Source organism: Solanum dulcamara, chromosome 10 (genome assembly GCF_947179165.1).
Source record: "Solanum dulcamara chromosome 10, daSolDulc1.2, whole genome shotgun sequence".
NCBI lineage: Eukaryota > Viridiplantae > Streptophyta > Magnoliopsida > Solanales > Solanaceae > Solanum > Solanum dulcamara.
Window position 1 is genome coordinate 71599726 of NC_077246.1, and position 12501 is coordinate 71612226.

Genomic DNA, 12501 nt, shown 5'->3' on the forward strand with positions numbered 1-12501 from the left:
GATGGAGATCAACCCAAGGGGTTCAAGCTTTCTTTCTAGCTTTTCATTCTCAATAATTAACCTGATTGTTTACAATATTAATCTGTTCCTCTTGTATTCTTCGCTCTCTGGCTGCTTCTTGTTGCGCACTTGTCTCACGCCTCTTAACACTCTTGCTTGGTTTTGAATTTTCATATTGAATGCCGACAGAAACTCCAACAATAGCCTTCACCAACGTATCAAGATTTCCTTTTTCCATTTCATCACTACTACAACCACTATAGCTGATAACATCCAAATCCACCCCTATGAGAGAAAGTGTACACGGTCATAACTCGTATGCATTATAATTTACCCTATTATGAGTTGGGATCAAATCCCATGTAGAACAATGTAAAGGCGATCAAGCAAGTAAGGAATTATCACCAACTACTCTAAGCCTAACACTTGATAATATAGTGATTTTGAGAAAATCATAACTAATAGGGAAATATAAAGATTTCCTCTCTCCTTTACATTACTACTACCACCACTATAGCCTAAAGAAGCAAGTTCCTCTACGTGCCTTTTTTTGAGCTATACAACATAATTTTCAGGTAGAATTCCTGGCTATTACTTACTGTTACTACCATCGTCAAGAAAGATTATTGATATCCAGTATCTCAAAGTGTGAAAGCACCGGCCATCAACGAAAAACATGTATTATACTGAAGAGAGGAAAACAGATTCAAAAATATGAAACCATCATTTCGTGTACTCGATAGGTTATGCATAATAGATTGAAACCTCAATCATTTCAAACTATTACATAAAACAAAATAGATATTACAGTACGTCAAAAGAGTCAATGTTTACAAAATACTAAATCACAAATGGGAGAGACATGTATTAAACATGCTTATTCCTAAAACATCAATTTCTCAAACGATCAAAATATGAACTTAAGTGATCTGCATTCGGAAGATAGCATTAGATGGTCCAGCAAAATAAGCTTCAAGTCTCTGCATCTGAAAGATAACAAGTCGTCATCTTAATTTCAAGGAGGTAAGGTTTAACAAAGATGAGAGAATCAATAATGGATAACTTACAGTAACTTTTATGTATGTAGACCTTAAGGAGATTATTTTCCATTTCCTCTTGTTCTTGTACAATTTTTCTGGCAGATTCCTCAACAGTAGCACTGCAATAATGTAGCTCAATTGATTCCAAATTACCAATTTCCCCAAAATCAGTTGGAATTTCTAGTAGGTTGTCACAATCCTTCAGAACGAGGCGTTTTAGATTTGGGAAGTTATCACTGCTAGCTTCCCAATGCTCAAGATGTAGTTTGCTCAGTAACAATAACTTCAAACTTTTGAACTCTTCCTCATCACTCAATCTCCATACATTATCCATGGCTTCACAATCTTTAAGTTTGAGCTCTTCAAGATTTGGTAACATCTTTAAAGTTGATGATATGTCTTCCCAAAGAAAATGTGTACTTCTGTTTAAACTCAACCTCTTAAGTGATGTTGGAAAAACAAAACTCTTGATGGATATATGCATAAGGCTATAATATCTCCAGGAATAACACTTGAATGCTTCGAGTTTTCTCAAGCTGGACATATCCAAGAGCTCAAGATTGGGAAAATAGTGTTGTTTGATTAAAGGTTCATGAATGATTAATCTCTTTAGATTGGGAATGCCAGAAAAGACTTCTTTTGTACAACTAGCGTGACAAAGATTAGAAAATTCCTCTAGATTTAGAATACTTTCTCTTATAGGACTGGGCAAATAAGCAACTCCTTGCAGACGTATATACCTCAAGTTCTTCATCATCCATATATTCTCAGGTAAAGTTATATAGGAAGAATAACCACTACAAATTAGAGTTTGCAAGTTCTGAAGCACTGAGATTGATTCAGGAATATCTCCGTCAAATCGAACTTGGAGATATCTCAAATGAAATAACTTTGTAATCACGAGTGGAAATGACTGAGAACTTACATCTTTATTGAAGATGGCCAATACCCTGAGAAGGGTGAAACGAGAGAAAAATTCATGTATTATAGGACAATTGATAGGCAATTTCCCAGGAAGCTTACTATGGGGTGAAAAAGGTAGATCCAATCGAGAAAATAAGTAGATAGATCCGGCAACATGGGGTAACAGCTCACACCAATCATCAAATGAATAAGATAAGGTTTGAAAACTGAAGCGACGAACATTATGTTTATGTTCTGGAAGAGGAGGGTAAGTTCTCTCAACATGCATAAACTTAATCGTTTCAGCTTCTATCAAACAGAACTCACGCAGTAGATCATGTATTCCACATGTTTTTATCTCACCATTGAATCTCCTTTTTCTAGCCTGTATCAAGTTCCTGCTAATTAAATCCTCCAAATAATCTATTGCCACTTCCTCCAAACTTTTACCACTTCTAGACGTCCTTATGAAACCTTCTGCAATCCATAATTGGATCAATCTCCAAGTCTCAACCTGAAAATCCTCTGGGAAACTACTCATGGAAAGAAAGCAAGCTTTGAGGCGATTAGGCAAGTGGTGGTAACTTAAACCAAGCACTCCTAAGCATTTATCTGGATGACTAGCAATGATTTCACTTAAGGTTCGGGCAACATCCTTCCAACTTTCTAATGTCCTGGCCAATTTAGAGAGATGTCCCGCAATCACTGAGATTGTCAAGGGTAGTCCTTGGCATTTTTCTACTATTTCCTTTCCAATTTCTTCCAATTCAAGAGGATGATCATGTTCGGTTCCAAACACCTTATCACAAAGTAACTTCCAACTGTTATCTAAATTCAAGAGGTTCATCTCATGAGGTTTACTAGTATTTGCATACATCGCTACCTTAGTTTCTCTTGTAGTCTATAAGATTCGACTCCCATTGTTGTTATTAGGAAATATTCCTCTTATACAATCCCAAACATCCCTACTCCAAATATCATCAACAACAACAAGGTATCTTCCACCCTTTAGTTTTTTCTGCATTAGGTCGGCTAACTCACTCTCATCCATTTCATCATAATCTTTTGCATTGACACTAACTGTTTGCTTTGAAATGCAATGTAAAGCTTCTAGCAATACATTTCTACCTCTAAATTCTTGAGATATTGTAACCCAAGCAAGAAGGTCAAAGTGATACCTGATTGAAAGATGATCATAAGCTTTTCTAGCGAGTGTTGTTTTGCCAATGCCACCCATGCCTGATATTGTGACAATGTCTAGATCCGATGGTGGTCCTGTCAATCTTTTAACTATGATCTCCAAGTCACCATCAAGTCCCTGCACGATATCATCTTCCAACTTATATGACAGCATTGGATAACTTGTAGAAGAAGTGCCAATCAAGGAATCCCCGGATAATCCAAGAACTTGATCAGCATCATCAGAAATAATCTTCATCACATGTTTATTTGTTCGTCAAGAGTTTGAAGAAGAAAAATTACAGCAATACTTTTTGATGGAGTAGAGAATATGTATGCAATTCAATATATCAAATAGAGACTCTGCAATGTGTATTTATAGCTACTTGTTGTGTTAAATAATTTCCAAAACCATCTTAGTTTGTTAATAAATTAATTGACTTACAAAGTCAATGCCAACTGGGTGTGTGAAAGCAGATGTGTCAGTTTTAATACTAAAAATAATAATTATATCCCATCCATTTACATTTGATTAATGTTTTCTTTCTTCCCATAGACAGTTCTTTTTTTACTTAAAAAGAACCAATTGTTGTATAACACCCTTTAATTAATTTCAAACACCATGTTAGGTTTACTTATCAAATAATTATTTGACTTACTAAAAATTGAATGAATCAAACTGAAGTGTATGTGTCACGCCCCGGGAGGGTACCCTAGACGTAACCGGCACTCAGAAACCATTTCTGACTCCCAAGCGAACCACATAGCCTGATCACACATCCGTTCATTCATTCGATCAGCGGAAGACAAAAGAATAAAGAGAATATTCAGTGGGCAACTCAAACCTCAGTCTAACTCAAAGAATAAAGGTCATGGGCCAACAAATTCGACTCTAATATTTGTCATTATAAATAGTTTGACAAGAATAACTCGATCGACTCATCACTATCTAGTCTATGAAGCCTCTATCACTACTATCTAATTGGTGCCAATGACATGTTCATGGCTACCTCAAATCAAAATGAAAAGGGCTAACTCGATGCAAGAATACACAGACGGTGTCCTCCGAATGTAGGGGAGGACTCACCAACACGCTGAGTGCGAATAGATCCCCAATGATGCTCCTATTGACGATCTCTCAAACCTGTCTCTGCATCATGAAACGATGCAGGCCAAATGGCGTCAGTACGTGGAATGTACTGGTATGTAAAATGGCAGAATGAAACATACCTCAAGGAAGAATAGCAGCGGTCCAAATATCTCAAATTGAAAGGATAAGAGAGACTCAACAAGGCGTCATAAGTCTAAAGTAATAATACATTTTTAGACAAAGATCAATCATATACCATACAGTCCAATCCAATCATACACAATACCGTTCAATCAACTCATTTACAATTCGATCCCTTTCAATCATGTGCAATCCGATTATATACACTCAACTCAACAATTAACTCAATAATCAAATCCAATCTAGTCACATACCATTCCATTCATTCCAATCACAATTCATCTACTCCAATCCGACCGTATACAATCTACTCAACATTCAACTCAACAATCAGCTCAAAGGACTCAACTCAGTAAATATGCAAATTAAATTATGCAACGTTTTACAATTCAACTCAAAGGACTCAACTCAATAAATCTGTAACAACTCACTCAAGTGTCCTAAGTCTAACAAGAAATAGTGTAGACAGGACTAACTCATAAGCATATAGCAACTCACTCAACTCAACTGACTCAGAGTACTATCAAGACCTAAATGGGAGTTTCTCTTAACCGACAACCAACACTTATGAGCCAGTGAAGGTACAACGAAACGACGTCGTTGCCACGCCCATTCATACCTTGCCAGGGCATGAACGACGAACCTCATGGATCCAATCCAACCAAGTCCTATAATGTCAGGACAAATCTCTCAGGGAAGCATCCGACTTAACGGTTCAATCCCCCCTACGTTTGGCAACACAGGTATTGGGTTCGAGTATGGACTGTACTCTTGCTCAATTCGGTGCTCGATACTCCTCCCATGACTCCATGCTCATAAAACTCCTTCAATCATCTCAAACAAGCCCTCACGGCTAGTTTCATGTGGAACATTGCCACCTCATCAACTCTGTTCTCATTTCAACTCAATTAACTCGTAATGACAAGTCTCATTGGACCTTCTTTGAAATCGACTCATCTCAAATCATCAAACTCTTCTCTTTAAAAATTTATACAATCTTGACTCAATGAATGTAGAAAATGTTATGTACATCAAAATATAATTTCAACTCCTCAACTCAAACTCAAAATAAATACTTTAATGTAACGATACTCAACTCATTTAAAGGCTCTTCATACTCAACTCATACTTAAACTCCTTTCTAAATCAAAGATGAAACTAATAATTCTTTAGACTCAAAATAGTGTATAAATAGGTTATGCAAAAAGGTTCACAAATACTTTATTTAGAGCTCCTCCTCAAGAGATAATTTATTTTTAAAATATTCCTAAGACTCCAATCAACTCAAATTATGCACATCATATACCACAAAATCACATTAGACTCCAATCCACTTCATCACATAACATCCTCATCAATATACCTCTTCATCAATCATTCTACACATATTAAATAAGCACCATTCACGTCATCCCTCACATCGTCATCAAAACATCATCATCACATCATCATCATATATTATCATTTACATCATCATCAAACATTTACTCTAATATCCTTATTTTTTTGTCCTATGTTCATTTTATAGAAGCAAAGGGACATTCTTAACTAACCAATTCATTCTTTTCATTCCAATCAATACATATATACACACAACTATCCATCTCAACCTCAAGACATTTATAACAAGAAATTTCATCTTGGGTTCATGTGAATGAAACATGAACCCATACTCTCAACAAAACTCAACTCAAGAGAATCGTCAATACCTATAAATCTATTACAAAGATACATTTGTAGTCAATAATATGAAAATTAACTATTTAGTAACTCAAGTCATTAAAAACATCAATCAACTAATAGTACTTAAAAACATTCCATAGTTTAGGAAAACTTTCAAGAAAACCTTCTTAGAAGGTTCAACTCTTTCACAACTTCTATCCAACACATATATGGGCATATGGAAGAACTAAATCCATATTTTAGGTTAGCCTTACATACCTTGTTTGAAGACTTTGAAGGAACTTGATGTTAGGTCTTCAATGGAAGACTTGAATCCTTGAAACTCTTGAAGGCACCCTTTGTTGGAGATGGATTTGGGGAAGAAGAAGAAGAGAGAGAGAGAGAGAAGCTCCTAGGGCTTTTAGAGAGAGAGTGGGGGCTGAAAAATGGTCCCAAAACGTTCAAGGATAGGGTATATGTAATTAGGGAAAAAGTCCAATTTGTCCCTCTTCAAAAATCTGAAAAATGGGCAAAAATCTTGTTGGCGCTATAGTGGCGCGTCGCGCCAAGCCCCAAACTACTGAGGCTGTTTTCTGGCGCTATAGTGGCGTGGGGCGCCACTGGAGCGCCAAGCCCAAATTTCGCCCAGGCTTGAAATTCCTGCAGTACTAGTCTGTAGTAAAATGGCCATAACTTTTGACTCCAAACTCCAAAAATTGCAATCTTGGTGGCGTTGGAAAGAAGACTCAAATACCTTTAATTTGGTAGGTCGTGGTCCACCCAGTTGTTTATATCCTAGGAGATATGGTCGTTGGAAGTTGACCCTTATACTAACTCGTCCGAAAACTTAATCGATTGGAGTTCTTTGGACTCGACTTGGTGTTAGAGATCCCTTATGACCCCTAAACACCTCTAACACACTTCAAATACTTAGGAATTAGTCCTAACTCACATGTAGAATTACAAGTCCTCCGGCCCGAGTCTACTCACACGTGAAGAAAGGTTTGAGTCTTTGCGGAAAAATTTCTGGGGTGTCACAGTATGTCTATTCCCAGAAATTTTACTTGTACTGAAAGAATGGATCTTTGAACAATTTAGCTTGTGCAAATGGCCTAAGGAAACAACCACTTGTCCATGTTGTTTTTCAGTCAGAAAATACAGGCTTTAACTTATGCTACCTGCTTCGATGGAAGCATGAGAAAGAATCCATAACCAACAACAAATTTGGTCGAAAATGCACGATATTACTTGATGTTACTAAAAACATGTAGTATATATGAACTGAGGAAAATCAAAGTGTGAAATCATCGATTCTTATACTCCATAGGCAATGCATAATCGCTTGAAAACCTTATCCATTTCGAACTATCACATAAAACAAAATAGATATTACAATACATCAGTTATGGAAGATAGCATTATTAGATCATTAGATGGTCCCTTAAAATAAGTTCCAATTTCCTGCATATGCAAAATAACAAGTAGAAGTCATCATCTTAAATTCAAGGAGCTAAGATTTAATAAACATGAGGTAACTAATAATGTGAAGAATTGAAACTTACCAGCGACTGTTATGGATGTAAACCTTAGGAAAATTATTTCCCATGTCCTCTTGTTCTTGTTCACTATTTCTGGCAGAATCCTCAGCAGTAGCGCTGCAATCATGTAACTCAATTGATTCTAAAGTACAAATTTCCCCAAAATCTGCTGGAATTTCTTGCAGCCTGTAGCAATCCTTCAGAACGAGGCGTTTTAGATTTGGGAAGTTATCACTGCTAGCTTCCCAACGCTTAAGATTTGTGTTACTCAGTAACAACAACTTCAAGCTTCTGAACTCATCTTTATCACTCAATCTCCATAAAAAATCATTGGCTATACAAAGTTTAAGTTTGAGCTCTTCAATATTAGGCAACATGATTACAGTTGATAATATGTCTTCCCAAGGAAAACAATTAAAGTTAGCTAAAGTCAACCTCTTAAGTGATGTTGGAAGAACAAAACTCTTGATGGGGTATAGCGAACTAAAGTCCTAGAAAAACTTGAATGCTTCGAGTTTTCTCAAGCTAGACAAATCCATGAGCCAATAATCTGGAAAATTCTTGAATGAGAAAAAAGGCAGATGAATGATCAGTCTCTTTAGATTGGGAATGCCAGAAAAGACTTCTTTTGTACAACTGGTGCAACAAAGACCAGAAAGCTCCTTTGGATTTGACATCACAAGATGCTTATTTAGAATACTTTCTCTTCTAGGACTGGGTAAATAAGTGGCTCTCCTAGACAGACTTATATACCTCAACTTCTTCATCATCCATATCTTCCTAGGTAAAGTTATATCGAAAGGATTACTACTACAAATTAGAGTTTGCAAATTCTGAAGCTTTGAGATTGATTCAGGAATATCTCCATCAAATCGAACTTGGACATATCTCAAATGAAACAACTTTGTTATCACAAGTGGAAATGACTTGAACATTACAACTTTATTGAAGATGACCAATACCCTGAGAAGGTTGAAACGAGAGAAAAATTCATGTATTATACTATCACGACGGTAGATGGGAAATCTCCTGAGAATGTTGAAACGTGAGAAAAATTCATGTATTATAGTATCACGACGGTAGCTGGGAATTCTCCAGAAAATCTTAAGACGGGGATCAAGAGGTAGATTCAATAAAGAGAATAAGTAGATAGATCTGGCAACAGGGTCAATAGCTTATGACAATCCTCAACTGAATAAGATTCGGTTTGAAAACTGAAGCGACGAACATTAAGCTTTTGTGTTGGAAGAGTAGGGTGAATTCTCTCAACATGCATATGCTTTGTCATTTCAGTTTCTATCAAACAGAACTCACGCAGTAGATCATGTATTCCACATGTTTTTATCTCACCAATGAATCTCCTTTTTCTAGCCTGTATCAAGTTCCTGCTAAATAAGTCCTCCAAATAATCTATTGCCACTTCTTCCAAACATTTACTATTTTCATAAGTCCTTATGAAATTGTCACGCCCCGGGAGGGTACCCTAGGCGTAACCGGCACCCGAAGGCCATCTCTGACCTCCGAGCGGACCACTTGGTACAGTCACTTATTCATTCAAGCACATTCTATTAGCAGAAAACTCAATTTAAGAAATACTTCTCATATCATAAGGGCCGAAGGCCAAACATTTACAATCAAGACGATAATCAAAATAGGAATCCTCAAGATGACCGCTCGACCTCCTCACATCTCAGTCTATGAAGCCTCTATTCAAGTCTAAAAGGTGCCAATGACAAGCCCATGGCTACCGACAATCTAAATAAAGAAAAGACAATCAAAAACTGTACAGGAAGGCTCAATATCCTCCGAGAACTAGGAGGACTCACCGACTGGCTGGAAGTGTAAGTGGATCTTCAACGGAGCGCCGGTTGATGATCTCTAGTACCTGTCTCTGCATCATGAAACGATGCAGGCCAAATGGCGTCAGTACATGGAATGTACGAGTATGTAAAATGGTCGAATACAACGAACATCAAGGAAGAATAAATCAACCAACTCGGGAGCTCAACTCAAAAGGAATGACAACTCAATCAAATGTCCTAAGTCTAAACAAGAGTATGATTTAGACTGGACCAATCATATACAATTCAACTCAATCTAACTCAGAGTGCTATCAAAACTTATTTGGGAGTTTCTCTTAACCGACAACCAACACTTATGAGCCAGTGAAGGTACAACGAAACGACGTCGTTGCCACGCCCGTTCATACCTTGCCAGGGCATGAACGACGAACGCTCATGGATCCAATCCAACCAGGTCCTATAATGTCAGGACAAAAGCTCTCGGGGAAGCATCCGACTTTAACGGTTCAATCCCCCCTACGTTTGGCAACACAGGTATTGGGTTCGAGTATGGACTATACTCTTGCCCAATTCGGTGCTCGATACTCCTCCCAAGACTCAATACTCATAAAACTCCATCAACTCAACTCAATCAACTCATATCAACAAGTCTCATTACAACCTTGTCGACTCATCAACTCTATCACAACCAAATCTCAATCTCAATGCTCAATCTCAATCATATCTTCAAGGAAATTTTAAATGCACATATATAACATCATCGAGATATAAAATCAATCATTACCTCCATCTATTTGAGAAAAATCTTTGTGACTCATCATATCTCCAAGACTTCAAATCGACATTCTTATAATAGGCAACATTTTAAAGAAAATAGTATACTTTATAGAATCTATATAATTAACAAGACCAACAAAACATGTTTAGCAACTCATTTCCTCATCATCTCATACTTACATAAGGGCTCATTTTAGGAATCTCTTAGCTCAACAACATTGGCACATAAATACTTAAATAAGATGGAAACAAAACTCATTCAAACATGTACCATACCAAGAAACTCCATTTTCATGGATATCTAACCTCAACACAAGAATAGGGCATATGGGTGGACTCAACCCATGTTTTGGTTAGCCTTACATACCTTAGTGAAGACTTTGAAGAAACCTTGATGTTGGGTCTTCAATGGGAGCTTGAAGTCTTGAAGCTCTTGGACTCCTTTTTGGTTGGAAATGGAGAAGAAGAGAAGAGAGAAGGGAGAGGAGCTAGGGCTTTTTCTAGAGAGAGAGTGGGGCTGAAGAAAAATGGTCCCAAACTATACAAGGTTTGTGTATATATAATTTGGGAAATTTCCCAAATTGCCCTTCCTCCAAATTCTGAAAATTAGCCAAAAATGCTCTTGGCGCGATAGTGGCGCGTCGCGCCCTTACAGCGCCAAGGCCAATTACGCCTAAAACCTGCACAACTTTTAGTGGCGCGTCGCGCCAGGGACCAAACTACTGAGGCATGTTTCTGGCGCGATAGTGGCGCATCGCGCCCTTACAGCGCCAAGGCCATTGTTCTGAATTCTGGGAATTTGGCTTGAAAAACCCTGCACAACTTTTAGTGGCGCATCGCGCCAGAGACCAAACTACTGAGGCATATTTCTGGTGCGATAGTGGCGCATCGCGCCCTTACAGCGCCAAGGCCATTTCCCCAGCAGTTGCAACCCAGGCCAAAAAATGAAATTCCTATCGTGCTAGTTCGTCTTCGGATCATCATATCCTTTGACTTCGAACTCCAAAATTTACGTTCTTGGTGGCGTTGGAAAGAAGACTCGACGACCTTTAATTTGATAGGTCGTGGGCCACCCGGATTGACATCTTTCAAACGATAGGGTCATTGAAAGTCGACCCTTACGTGAACTCGTCCTAAACTTAGCCACGACGGATCTTTTGGGCTTAGCTCGGTCCTAGGGGTCCTCAATGACCCCACATCACCTCCAACGCTCTTAAACTCCTCTGGACTCATCTTAACTCAAGCACGTACTTCAAAATAAATACGATGGGCCCCACACGTGTACAAAGAAGGCCCGAATCTTAGGGAAAATTTTTGAGGGGTGTTGCAGAAATCTTCTGCGATCCATAATTGGATCAATCTCCAAGTGTCAACCTGAAAATCCTCTCGGAAACTACTCATAGAAAGAAAGCAAGGTTTGAGGCGATTAGGCAAGTGGTGGTAACTCAAACCGAGCACTACTAAGCATTTATCTGGATGACTAGCAATGACTTCGCTTAAGGTTTGGGAAACATTCTTCCAACGTTCTTTAGAGACATATCCCGCAATCACTGAGATTTTCAAGGGTAATCCTAGGCATTTTTCTACTATTTCCTTTCCAAGTTCTTCCAATGCAGGAGGATGATCAGGTTTTGGTCCAAACACCTTATCACGAAGTAACCTCAAACCATTTTCTAAACTCAAAAGTTTCATCTCATGAGGGCTACAAGTATTTGCATACATTGCTACCTCGTTTTCCCTAGTAGTCAATAAGATTCTACTTCCATTTTTGTGATAAGGAAATATTCCTCTTATTCTATCCCAAATATTCGTACTCCAAATATCATCAACAACAAGAAGGTATCTTCGACCCTTTAGTTTTTTTTTTTGCACTAGGTTAGCTAACTTATTGTCATCCATCTCATCGTAATCTTTTGTATTCACAATATCTGTTTTCTTTGAAATGCAACGTAAAGCTTCTAATAACACATTTCTACACCTAAATTCTTGAGATATTGTAACCCAAGCAAGAGTGTCAAAGTGATACCTGATTGTAAGATGATCATAAGCTTTTCTAGCGAGTGTTGTTTTGCCAATGCCAACCATGCCTGTTATTGTGACAACGTCTAGATCCCGTGGTGGTCCTGTCAATCTTTTAACTATGATCTCCAAGTCAAGAACTTTTTGGAAATATTCAGCAGTAGCATGAAGAGAATCAAGCGTTTGGGCAGTGTGATCACGAAAGAGTTCTGGAATATTGCACTATAAGCTGCCATCAAATTAATACTCAAAAATGATGAACAAGAAAAGATTGGGATATTAACAATTGGAATATTTCTGGATAGAGTGGATAGGATTTAATTGAAGATATTAAATATAACTCAAAAGAC

At 37.8% G+C, this 12501-nt stretch overlaps 2 pseudogenes; both read right to left on the reverse strand.

Moving 5' to 3' along the window:
• Window positions 1-49: 49 nt before the first annotated feature.
• LOC129869943 (putative late blight resistance protein homolog R1B-16) lies at window positions 50-3381 on the reverse strand (annotated as a pseudogene).
• A 3867-nt stretch (window positions 3382-7248) lies between these two features.
• Window positions 7249-12217, reverse strand: LOC129869944 (putative late blight resistance protein homolog R1A-10; annotated as a pseudogene).
• Between the last annotated feature and the right edge of the window lie 284 nt (window positions 12218-12501).